Consider the following 14,169-nt stretch of genomic DNA (forward strand, 5'->3'; position numbering starts at 1 on the left):
GTGTTACGTTACAACTATTGGCTCCGCCCCTTGTGTTACGTTACAAATAATAGCTCCGCCTCTTGTGTTACATTACAATTAATAGCCCCACCCCTTGTGTTACGTTACAAATCATAGCTCCACCCCTTGTGTTACGTTACAATTAAAAACTCAGCCCCTTGTGTTACGTTACAACTATTGGTTCCGCCCCTTGTGTTACGTTACAACTATTGGCTCCGCCCCTTGTGTTACGTTACAAATAATAGCTCCGCCTCTTGTGTTACTTTACAAATAATATCTCCGCTCCTTGTGTTACGTTACAACTATTGGCTCCGCCCCTTGTCTTACATTACAAATATTAACTCCGCCTCTTATGTTACATTACAAATATTAGCTCCGCCCCTTGTGTTACATTACAAATAATAGCTCCGCCTCTTGTGTTACGTTACAAACCATAGCTCCACCCCTTGTGTTACACTACAAATAATAGCCCCGCCCCTTGTGTTACGTTACAATTAAGACTCAGCCCCTTGTGTTACGTTACAACTATTGGCTCCGCCCCTTGTCTTACATTACAAATATTAACTCCGCCCCTTATGTTCCATTACAAATAATAGCTCCGCCCCTTGTGTTACGTTACAACTCATAGCTCCGCCCCTTGTGTTACGCTACAATTAAGACTCAGCCCCTTGTGTTACGTTACAACTATTGGCTCCGCCCCTTGTCTTACATTACAAATATTAACTCCGCCCCTTATGTTCCATTACAAATAATAGCTCCACCTCTTGTGTTACGTTACAAAGCATAGCTCCGCCCCTTGTGTTACATTACAAAGCATAGCTCCGCCCCTTGTCTTACGTTACAATTAAAAACTCAGCCCCTTGTGTTACATTACAAATCATAGCTCCACCCCTTGTGTTACGTTACAATTATTGGCTCTGCCCCTTGTGTTACGTTACAAATAATATCTCCGCTCCTTGTGTTACGTTACAACTATTGGCTCCGCCCCTTGTCTTACATTACAAATATTAACTCCGCCCCTTATGTTACATTACAAATATTAGCTCCGCCCCTTGTGTTACATTACAAATAATAGCTCCGCCTCTTGTGTTGCGTTACAACGATTGGCTCCGTCCCTTGTGTTACATTACAAATAATAGCTCCGCCCCTTGTGTTACGTTACAATTAAGACTCAGCCCCTTGTGTTACGTTACAACTATTGGCTCCGCCCCTTGTCTTACATTACAAATATTAACTCCGCCCCTTATGTTCCATTACAAATAATAGCTCCACCTCTTGTGTTACGTTACAAAGCATAGCTCCGCCCCTTGTGTTACATTGCAATTAAAAACTCAGCCCCTTGTGTTACGTTACAACTATTGGCTCCGCCCCTTGTGTTACATTGCAAATAGCTGCGCCTCTTGTGTTACGTTACAATTATAAACTCAGCTCCTTGTGTTACATTACAATTAATAGCCCCGCCCCTTGTGTTACGTTACAACTATTGGCTCCGCCCCTTGTGTTACGTTACAAATAATAGCTCCGCCTCTTGTGTTACATTACAATTAATAGCCCCGCCCCTTGTGTTACGTTACAAATCATAGCTCCACCCCTTGTGTTACGTTACAATTAAAAACTCAGCCCCTTGTGTTACGTTACAACTATTGGTTCCGCCCCTTGTGTTACGTTACAACTATTGGCTCCGCCCCTTGTGTTACGTTACAAATAATAGCTCCGCCTCTTGTGTTACTTTACAAATAATATCTCCACTCCTTGTGTTACGTTACAACTATTGGCTCCGCCCCTTGTCTTACATTACAAATATTAACTCCGCCTCTTATGTTACATTACAAATATTAGCTCCGCCCCTTGTGTTACATTACAAATAATAGCTCCGCCTCTTGTGTTACGTTACAAACCATAGCTCCACCCCTTGTGTTTCGTTACAATTATAAACTCAGCTCCATGTGTGACGTTACAATTAAGACTCAGCCCCTTGTGTTACGTTACAACTATTGGCTCCGCCCCTTGTGTTACGTTACAAATAATAGCTCCGCCACTTGTGTTACTTTACTAATAATAGCCCCGCCCCTTGTGTTACGTTACAACTCATAGCTCCGCCCCTTGTGTTACGTTACAATTAAGACTCAGCCCCTTGTGTTACGTTACAACTATTGGCTCCGCCCCTTGTCTTACATTACAAATATTAACTCCGCCCCTTATGTTCCATTACAAATAATAGCTCCACCTCTTGTGTTACGTTACAAAGCATAGCTCCGCCCCTTGTGTTACATTACAAAGCATAGCTCCGCCCCTTGTCTTACGTTACAATTAAAAACTCAGCCCCTTGTGTTACATTACAAATCATAGCTCCACCCCTTGTGTTACGTTACAATTATTGGCTCCGCCCCTTGTGTTACGTTACAAATAATATCTCCGCTCCTTGTGTTACGTTACAACTATTGGCTCCGCCCCTTGTCTTACATTACAAATATTAACTCCGCCCCTTATGTTACATTACAAATATTAGCTCCGCCCCTTGTGTTACATTACAAATAATAGCTCCGCCTCTTGTGTTACGTTACAACGATTGGCTCCGTCCCTTGTGTTACATTACAAATAATAGCTCCGCCCCTTGTGTTACGTTACAAATAGTAGCTCCGCCTCTTGTGTTACGTTACAATTCATAGCCCCGCCCCTTGTGTTACATTACAATTAAGACTCAGCCCCTTGTGTTACATTACAAATATTAACTCCGCCCCTTATGTTCCATTACAAATAATAGCTCCACCTCTTGTGTTACGTTACAAAGCATAGCTCCGCCCCTTGTGTTACATTGCAATTAATAACTCAGCCCCTTGTGTTACGTTACAACTATTGGCTCCGCCCCTTGTGTTACGTTACAACTATTGGCTCCGCCCCTTGTGTTACATTGCAAATAGCTGCGCCTCTTGTGTTACGTTACAAAGCATAGCTTCGCCCCTTGTGTTACGTTACAAATCATAGCTCCACCCCTTGTGTTACGTTACAATTAAAAACTCAGCCCCTTGTGTTACGTTACAACTATTGGTTCCGCCCCTTGTGTTACGTTACAACTATTGGCTCCGCCCCTTGTGTTACGTTACAAATAATAGCTCCGCCCCTTGTGTTACATTACAATTAATAGCCCCGCCCCTTGTGTTACGTTACAACTATTGGCTCCGCCCCTTGTGTTACGTTACAAATAATAGCTCCGCCTCTTGTGTTACATTACAATTAATAGCCCCACCCCTTGTGTTACGTTACAAATCATAGCTCCACCCCTTGTGTTACGTTACAATTAAAAACTCAGCCCCTTGTGTTACGTTACAACTATTGGTTCCGCCCCTTGTGTTACGTTACAAATATTAGCTCCGCCCCTTGTGTTACATTACAAATAATAGCTCCGCCTCTTGTGTTACGTTACAAACCATAGCTCCACCCCTTGTGTTTCGTTACAATTATAAACTCAGCTCCATGTGTGACGTTACAATTAAGACTCAGCCCCTTGTGTTACGTTACAACTATTGGCTCCGCCCCTTGTGTTACGTTACAAATAATAGCTCCGCCCCTTGTGTTACGTTACAATTAAGACTCAGCCCCTTGTGTTACGTTACAACTATTGGCTCCGCCCCTTGTCTTACATTACAAATATTAACTCCGCCCCTTATGTTCCATTACAAATAATAGCTCCACCTCTTGTGTTACGTTACAAAGCATAGCTCCGCCCCTTGTGTTACATTACAAAGCATAGCTCCGCCCCTTGTCTTACGTTACAATTAAAAAACTCAGCCCCTTGTGTTACATTACAAATCATAGCTCCACCCTTGTGTTACGTTACAATTATTGGCTCTGCCCCTTGTGTTACGTTACAAATAATATCTCCGCTCCTTGTGTTACGTTACAACTATTGGCTCCGCCCCTTGTCTTACATTACAAATATTAACTCCGCCCCTTATGTTACATTACAAATATTAGCTCCGCCCCTTGTGTTACATTACAAATAATAGCTCCGCCTCTTGTGTTACGTTACAAACCATAGCTCCACCCCTTGTGTTACATTACAAATAATAGCTCCGCCCCTTGTGTTACGTTACAAATAGTAGCTCCGCCTCTTGTGTTACGTTACAATTCATAGCCCCGCCCCTTGTGTTACATTACAATTAAGACTCAGCCCCTTGTGTTACGTTACAACTATTGGCTCCGCCCCTTGTCTTACATTACAAATATTAACTCCGCCCCTTATGTTCCATTACAAATAATAGCTCCACCTCTTGTGTTACGTTACAAAGCATAGCTCCGCCCCTTGTGTTACATTGCAATTAAAAACTCAGCCCCTTGTGTTACGTTACAACTATTGGCTCCGCCCCTTGTGTTACATTGCAAATAGCTGCGCCTCTTGTGTTACGTTACAATTATAAACTCAGCTCCTTGTGTTACATTACAATTAATAGCCCCGCCCCTTGTGTTACGTTACAACTATTGGCTCCGCCCCTTGTGTTACGTTACAAATAATAGCTCCGCCTCTTGTGTTACATTACAATTAATAGCCCCGCCCCTTGTGTTACGTTACAAATCATAGCTCCACCCCTTGTGTTACGTTACAATTAAAAACTCAGCCCCTTGTGTTACGTTACAACTATTGGTTCCGCCCCTTGTGTTACGTTACAACTATTGGCTCCGCCCCTTGTGTTACGTTACAAATAATAGCTCCGCCTCTTGTGTTACTTTACAAATAATATCTCCACTCCTTGTGTTACGTTACAACTATTGGCTCCGCCCCTTGTCTTACATTACAAATATTAACTCCGCCTCTTATGTTACATTACAAATATTAGCTCCGCCCCTTGTGTTACATTACAAATAATAGCTCCGCCTCTTGTGTTACGTTACAAACCATAGCTCCACCCCTTGTGTTTCGTTACAATTATAAACTCAGCTCCATGTGTGACGTTACAATTAAGACTCAGCCCCTTGTGTTACGTTACAACTATTGGCTCCGCCCCTTGTGTTACGTTACAAATAATAGCTCCGCCACTTGTGTTACTTTACTAATAATAGCCCCGCCCCTTGTGTTACGTTACAACTCATAGCTCCGCCCCTTGTGTTACGTTACAATTAAGACTCAGCCCCTTGTGTTACGTTACAACTATTGGCTCCGCCCCTTGTCTTACATTACAAATATTAACTCCGCCCCTTATGTTCCATTACAAATAATAGCTCCACCTCTTGTGTTACGTTACAAAGCATAGCTCCGCCCCTTGTGTTACATTACAAAGCATAGCTCCGCCCCTTGTCTTACGTTACAATTAAAAACTCAGCCCCTTGTGTTACATTACAAATCATAGCTCCACCCCTTGTGTTACGTTACAATTATTGGCTCTGCCCCTTGTGTTACGTTACAAATAATATCTCCGCTCCTTGTGTTACGTTACAACTATTGGCTCCGCCCCTTGTGTTACATTACAAATAATAGCTCCGCCCCTTGTGTTACGTTACAAATAGTAGCTCCGCCTCTTGTGTTACGTTACAATTCATAGCCCCGCCCCTTGTGTTACATTACAATTAAGACTCAGCCCCTTGTGTTACATTACAAATATTAACTCCGCCCCTTATGTTCCATTACAAATAATAGCTCCCCCTCTTGTGTTACGTTACAAAGCATAGCTCCGCCCCTTGTGTTACATTGCAATTAAAAACTCAGCCCCTTGTGTTACGTTACAACTATTGGCTCCGCCCCTTGTGTTACGTTACAACTATTGGCTCCGCCCCTTGTGTTACATTGCAAATAGCTGCGCCTCTTGTGTTACGTTACAAAGCATAGCTTCGCCCCTTGTGTTACGTTACAAATCATAGCTCCACCCCTTGTGTTACGTTACAATTAAAAACTCAGCCCCTTGTGTTACGTTACAACTATTGGTTCCGCCCCTTGTGTTACGTTACAACTATTGGCTCCGCCCCTTGTGTTACGTTACAAATAATAGCTCCACCTCTTGTGTTACATTACAATTAATAGCCCCGCCCCTTGTGTTACGTTACAACTATTGGCTCCGCCCCTTGTGTTACGTTACAAATAATAGCTCCGCCTCTTGTGTTACATAACAATTAATAGCCCCACCCCTTCTGTTACGTTACAAATCATAGCTCCACCCCTTGTGTTACGTTACAATTAAAAACTCAGCCCCTTGTGTTACGTTACAACTATTGGTTCCGCCCCTTGTGTTACGTTACAAATATTAGCTCCGCCCCTTGTGTTACATTACAAATAATAGCTCCGCCTCTTGTGTTACGTTACAAACCATAGCTCCACCCCTTGTGTTTCGTTACAATTATAAACTCAGCTCCATGTGTGACGTTACAATTAAGACTCAGCCCCTTGTGTTACGTTACAACTATTGGCTCCGCCCCTTGTGTTACGTTACAAATAGTAGCTCCGCCTCTTGTGTTACGTTACAATTCATAGCCCCGCCCCTTGTGTTACATTACAATTAAGACTCAGCCCCTTGTGTTACGTTACAACTATTGGCTCCGCCCCTTGTCTTACATTACAAATATTAACTCCGCCCCTTATGTTCCATTACAAATAATAGCTCCACCTCTTGTGTTACGTTACAAAGCATAGCTCCGCCCCTTGTGTTACATTGCAATTAAAAACTCAGCCCCTTGTGTTACGTTACAACTATTGGCTCCGCCCCTTGTGTTACATTGCAAATAGCTGCGCCTCTTGTGTTACGTTACAATTATAAACTCAGCTCCTTGTGTTACATTACAATTAATAGCCCCGCCCCTTGTGTTACGTTACAACTATTGGCTCCGCCCCTTGTGTTACGTTACAAATAATAGCTCCGCCTCTTGTGTTACATTACAATTAATAGCCCCGCCCCTTGTGTTACGTTACAAATCATAGCTCCACCCCTTGTGTTACGTTACAATTAAAAACTCAGCCCCTTGTGTTACGTTACAACTATTGGTTCCGCCCCTTGTGTTACGTTACAACTATTGGCTCCGCCCCTTGTGTTACGTTACAAATAATAGCTCCGCCTCTTGTGTTACTTTACAAATAATATCTCCACTCCTTGTGTTACGTTACAACTATTGGCTCCGCCCCTTGTCTTACATTACAAATATTAACTCCGCCTCTTATGTTACATTACAAATATTAGCTCCGCCCCTTGTGTTACATTACAAATAATAGCTCCGCCTCTTGTGTTACGTTACAAACCATAGCTCCACCCCTTGTGTTTCGTTACAATTATAAACTCAGCTCCATGTGTGACGTTACAATTAAGACTCAGCCCCTTGTGTTACGTTACAAAGCATAGCTCCGCCCCTTGTGTTACGTTACAAATAATAGCTCCGCCACTTGTGTTACTTTACTAATAATAGCCCCGCCCCTTGTGTTACGTTACAACTCATAGCTCCGCCCCTTGTGTTACGTTACAATTAAGACTCAGCCCCTTGTGTTACGTTACAACTATTGGCTCCGCCCCTTGTCTTACATTACAAATATTAACTCCGCCCCTTATGTTCCATTACAAATAATAGCTCCACCTCTTGTGTTACGTTACAAAGCATAGCTCCGCCCCTTATGTTACATTACAAATCATAGCTCCGCCCCTTGTCTTACGTTACAATTAAAAACTCAGCCCCTTGTGTTACATTACAAATCATAGCTCCACCCCTTGTGTTACGTTACAATTATTGGCTCTGCCCCTTGTGTTACGTTACAAATAATATCTCCGCTCCTTGTGTTACGTTACAACTATTGGCTCCGCCCCTTGTCTTACATTACAAATATTAACTCCGCCCCTTATGTTACATTGCAAATATTAGCTCCGCCCCTTGTGTTACATTACAAATAATAGCTCCGCCTCTTGTGTTACGTTACAACGATTGGCTCCGTCCCTTGTGTTACATTACAAATAATAGCTCCGCCCCTTGTGTTACGTTACAAATAGTAGCTCCGCCTCTTGTGTTACGTTACAATTCATAGCCCCGCCCCTTGTGTTACGTTACAATTAAGACTCAGCCCCTTGTGTTACATTACAAATATTAACTCCGCCCCTTATGTTCCATTACAAATAATAGCTCCACCTCTTGTGTTACGTTACAAAGCATAGCTCCGCCCCTTGTGTTACATTGCAATTAAAAACTCAGCCCCTTGTGTTACGTTACAACTATTGGCTCCGCCCCTTGTGTTACGTTACAACTATTGGCTCCGCCCCTTGTGTTACATTGCAAATAGCTGCGCCTCTTGTGTTACGTTACAAAGCATAGCTTCGCCCCTTGTGTTACGTTACAAATCATAGCTCCACCCCTTGTGTTACGTTACAATTAAAAACTCAGCCCCTTGTGTTACGTTACAACTATTGGTTCCGCCCCTTGTGTTACGTTACAACTATTGGCTCCGCCCCTTGTGTTACGTTACAAATAATAGCTCCACCTCTTGTGTTACATTACAATTAATAGCCCCGCCCCTTGTGTTACGTTACAACTATTGGCTCCGCCCCTTGTGTTACGTTACAAATAATAGCTCCGCCTCTTGTGTTACATAACAATTAATAGCCCCACCCCTTGTGTTACGTTACAATTAAGACTCAGCCCCTTGTGTTACGTTACAATTAAAAACTCAGCCCCTTGTGTTACGTTACAACTATTGGTTCCGCCCCTTGTGTTACGTTACAAATATTAGCTCCGCCCCTTGTGTTACATTACAAATAATAGCTCCGCCTCTTGTGTTACGTTACAAACCATAGCTCCACCCCTTGTGTTTCGTTACAATTATAAACTCAGCTCCATGTGTGACGTTACAATTAAGACTCAGCCCCTTGTGTTACGTTACAACTATTGGCTCCGCCCCTTGTGTTACGTTACAAATAATAGCTCCGCCCCTTGTGTTACGTTACAATTAAGACTCAGCCCCTTGTGTTACGTTACAACTATTGGCTCCGCCCCTTGTCTTACATTACAAATATTAACTCCGCCCCTTATGTTCCATTACAAATAATAGCTCCACCTCTTGTGTTACGTTACAAAGCATAGCTCCGCCCCTTGTGTTACATTACAAAGCATAGCTCCGCCCCTTGTCTTACGTTACAATTAAAAACTCAGCCCCTTGTGTTACATTACAAATCATAGCTCCACCCCTTGTGTTACGTTACAATTATTGGCTCTGCCCCTTGTGTTACGTTACAAATAATATCTCCGCTCCTTGTGTTACGTTACAACTATTGGCTCCGCCCCTTGTCTTACATTACAAATATTAACTCCGCCCCTTATGTTACATTACAAATATTAGCTCCGCCCCTTGTGTTACATTACAAATAATAGCTCCGCCTCTTGTGTTACGTTACAACGATTGGCTCCGTCCCTTGTGTTACATTACAAATAATAGCTCCGCCCCTTGTGTTACGTTACAAATAGTAGCTCCGCCTCTTGTGTTACGTTACAATTCATAGCCCCGCCCCTTGTGTTACATTACAATTAAGACTCAGCCCCTTGTGTTACATTACAAATATTAACTCCGCCCCTTATGTTCCATTACAAATAATAGCTCCACCTCTTGTGTTACGTTACAAAGCATAGCTCCGCCCCTTGTGTTACATTGCAATTAAAAACTCAGCCCCTTGTGTTACGTTACAACTATTGGCTCCGCCCCTTGTGTTACGTTACAACTATTGGCTCCGCCCCTTGTGTTACATTACAAATAGCTGCGCCTCTTGTGTTACGTTACAAAGCATAGCTTCGCCCCTTGTGTTACGTTACAAATCATAGCTCCACCCCTTGTGTTACGTTACAATTAAAAACTCAGCCCCTTGTGTTACGTTACAACTATTGGTTCCGCCCCTTGTGTTACGTTACAACTATTGGCTCCGCCCCTTGTGTTACGTTACAAATAATAGCTCCGCCTCTTGTGTTACTTTACAAATAATATCTCCGCTCCTTGTGTTACGTTACAACTATTGGCTCCGCCCCTTGTCTTACATTACAAATATTAACTCCGCCTCTTATGTTACATTACAAATATTAGCTCCGCCCCTTGTGTTACATTACAAATAATAGCTCCGCCTCTTGTGTTACGTTACAAATCATAGCTCCACCCCTTGTGTTTCGTTACAATTATAAACTCAGCTCCATGTGTGACGTTACAACTATTGGCTCCGCCCCTTGTGTTACGTTACAAATAATAGCTCCGCCCCTTGTGTTACATTACTAATAATAGCTCCGCCCCTTGTGTTACATTACAAATAATAGCTCCGCCCCTTGTGTTACGTTACAACTCATAGCTCCGCCCCTTGTGTTACGTTACAATTAAGACTCAGCCCCTTGTGTACGTTACAACTATTGGCTCCGCCCCTTGTGTTACGTTACAACTATTGGCTCCGCCCCTTGTGTTACATTGCAAATAGCTGCGCCTCTTGTGTTACGTTACAATTATAAACTCAGCTCCTTGTGTTACATTACAATTATTAGCCCCGCCCCTTGTGTTACGTTACAACTATTGGCTCCGCCCCTTGTGTTACGTTACAAATAATAGCTCCGCCTCTTGTGTTACATTACAATTAATAGCCCCCGCCCCCTTGTGTTACGTTACAAATCATAGCTCCACCCCTTGTGTTACGTTACAATTATTGGTTCCGCCCCTTGTGTTAAGTTACAACTATTGGCTCCGCCCCTTGTGTTACGTTACAAATAATAGCTCCACCTCTTGTGTTACATTACAATTAATAGCCCCGCCCCTTGTGTTACGTTACAACTATTGGCTCCGCCCCTTGTGTTACGTTACAAATAATAGCTCCGCCTCTTGTGTTACATTACAATTAATAGCCCCACCCCTTGTGTTACGTTACAAATCATAGCTCCACCCCTTGTGTTACGTTACAATTAAAAACTCAGCCCCTTGTGTTACGTTACAACTATTGGTTCCGCCCCTTGTGTTACGTTACAACTATTGGCTCCGCCCCTTGTGTTACGTTACAAATAATAGCTCCGCCTCTTGTGTTACGTTACAAATAATATCTCCGCCCCTTGTGTTACGTTACAACTATTGGCTCCGCCCCTTGTCTTACATTACAAATATTAACTCCGCCTCTTATGTTACATTACAAATATTAGCTCCGCCCCTTGTGTTACATTACAAATAATAGCTCCGCCTCTTGTGTTACGTTACAAACCATAGCTCCACCCCTTGTGTTACACTACAAATAATAGCCCCGCCCCTTGTGTTACGTTACAATTAAGACTCAGCCCCTGTGTTACGTTACAACTATTGGCTCCGCCCCTTGTCTTACATTACAAATATTAACTCCGCCCCTTATGTTCCATTACAAATAATAGCTCCGCCCCTTGTGTTACGTTACAACTCATAGCTCCGCCCCTTGTGTTACGCTACAATTAAGACTCAGCCCCTTGTGTTACGTTACAACTATTGGCTCCGCCCCTTGTCTTACCTTACAAATATTAACTCCCCCCCCTTATGTTCCATTACAAATAATAGCTCCACCTCTTGTGTTACGTTACAAAGCATAGCTCCGCCCCTTGTGTTACATTACAAAGCATAGCTCCGCCCCTTGTCTTACGTTACAATTAAAAACTCAGCCCCTTGTGTTACATTACAAATCATAGCTCCACCCCTTGTGTTACGTTACAATTATTGGCTCTGCCCCTTGTGTTACGTTACAAATAATATCTCCGCTCCTTGTGTTACGTTACAACTATTGGCTCCGCCCCTTGTCTTACATTACAAATATTAACTCCGCCCCTTATGTTACATTACAAATATTAGCTCCGCCCCTTGTGTTACATTACAAATAATAGCTCCGCCTCTTGTGTTGCGTTACAACGATTGGCTCCGTCCCTTGTGTTACATTACAAATAATAGCTCCGCCCCTTGTGTTACGTTACAAATAGTAGCTCCGCCTCTTGTGTTACGTTACAATTCATAGCCCCGCCCCTTGTGTTACAGTACAATTAAGACTCAGCCCCTTGTGTTACATTACAAATATTAACTCCGCCCCTTATGTTCCATTACAAATAATAGCTCCACCTCTTGTGTTACGTTACAAAGCATAGCTCCGCCCCTTGTGTTACATTGCAATTAAAAACTCAGCCCCTTGTGTTACGTTACAACTATTGGCTCCGCCCCTTGTGTTACGTTACAACTATTGGCTCCACCCCTTGTGTTACATTGCAAATAGCTGCGCCTCTTGTGTTACGTTACAATTATAAACTCAGCACCTTGTGTTACATTACAATTAATAGCCCCGCCCCTTGTGTTACGTTACAACTATTGGCTCCGCCCCTTGTGTTACGTTACAAATAATAGCTCCGCCTCTTGTGTTACATTACAATTAATAGCCCCGCCCCTTGTGTTACGTTACAAATCATAGCTCCACCCCTTGTGTTACGTTACAATTAAAAACTCAGCCCCTTGTGTTACGTTACAACTATTGGCTCCGCCCCTTGTGTTACGTTACAAATAATAGCTCCACCTCTTGTGTTACATTACAATTATAAACTCAGCTCCTTGTGTTACGTTACAATTATTGGCTCCGCCCCTTGTGTTACGTTACAACTATTGGCTCCGCCCCTTGTGTTACGTTACAAATAATAGCTCCGCCTCTTGTGTTACATTACAATTAATAGCCCCGCCCCTTGTGTTACGTTACAAATCATAGCTACACCCCTTGTGTTACGTTACAATTAAAAACTCAGCCCCTTGTGTTACGTTACAACTATTGGTTCCGCCCCTTGTGTTACGTTACAACTATTGGCTACGCCCCTTGTGTTACGTTACAAATAATAGCTCCGCCTCTTGTGTTACATTACAATTAATAGCCCCACCCCTTGTGTTACGTTACAATTAAAAACTCAGCCCCTTGTGTTACGTTACAAATAATAGCTCCGCCTCTTGTGTTACATTACAATTAATAGCCCCACCCCTTGTGTTACGTTACAAATCATAGCTCCACCCCTTGTGTTACGTTACAATTAAAAACTCAGCCCCTTATGTTTCATTACAAATAATAGCTCCACCTCTTGTGTTACATTACAAAGCATAGCTCCGCCCCTTGTCTTACGTTACAATTAAAAACTCAGCCCCTTGTGTTACATTACAAATCATAGCTCCACCCCTTGTGTTACGTTACAATTATTGGCTCTGCCCCTTGTGTTACGTTACAAATAATATCTCCGCTCCTTGTGTTACGTTACAACTATTGGCTCCGCCCCTTGTCTTACATTACAAATATTAACTCCGCCCCTTATGTTACATTACAAATATTAGCTCCGCCCCTTGTGTTACATTACAAATAATAGCTCCGCCTCTTGTCTTACGTTACAACGATTGGCTCCGTCCCTTGTGTTACATTACAAATAATAGCTCCGCCCCTTGTGTTACGTTACAAATAGTAGCTCCGCCTCTTGTGTTACGTTACAATTCATAGCCCCGCCCCTTGTGTTACGTTACAATTAAGACTCAGCCCCTTGTGTTACATTACAAATATTAACTCCGCCCCTTATGTTCTATTACAAATAATAGCTCCACCTCTTGTGTTACGTTACAAAGCATAGCTCCGCCCCTTGTGTTACATTGCAATTAAAAACTCAGCCCCTTGTGTTACGTTACAACTATTGGCTCCGCCCCTTGTGTTACGTTACAACTATTGGCTCCGCCCCTTGTGTTACGTTACAAATAATAGCTCCGCCTCTTGTGTTACATTACAATTAATAGCCCCGCCCCTTGTGTTACGTTACAAATCATAGCTCCACCCCTTGTGTTACGTTACAATTAAAACTCAGCCCATTGTGTTACGTTAAACGATTGGCTCTGCCCCTTGTGTTACATTACAAATATTAGCTCCGCCCCTTGTGTTACATTGCAAATAGCTGCACCTCTTGTGTTACGTTACAAAGCATAGCTTCGCCCCTTGTGTTACATTGCAAATAATAGCTCCGCCTCTTGTGTTACGTTACAAACCATAGCTCCACCCCTTGTGTTACGTTACAATTAAAAACTCAGCTCCTTGTGTTACGGTTCAACTATTGGCTCCGCCCCTTGTGTTACGTTACAACTATTGGCTCTGCCCCTTGTGTTATGTTACAAATAATAGCCCCGCCCCTTGTGTTACGTTACAACTATTGGCTCTGCCCCTTGTCTTACATTACAAATAA

At 42.8% G+C, this 14,169-nt stretch overlaps 1 protein-coding gene across 1 annotated transcript in view; it reads left to right on the plus strand.

Annotated features, from left to right (window-relative positions):
* The window catches only part of cetp (cholesteryl ester transfer protein, plasma), a 31,340-nt gene that overhangs the window by 11,716 nt on the left and 5,455 nt on the right, over positions 1-14,169 (plus strand). The gene's annotated exons all lie outside the window — the stretch shown is intronic.

This window comes from Gouania willdenowi, chromosome 6, assembly GCF_900634775.1.
Source record: "Gouania willdenowi chromosome 6, fGouWil2.1, whole genome shotgun sequence".
NCBI classification, from domain to species: domain Eukaryota; kingdom Metazoa; phylum Chordata; class Actinopteri; order Blenniiformes; family Gobiesocidae; genus Gouania; species Gouania willdenowi.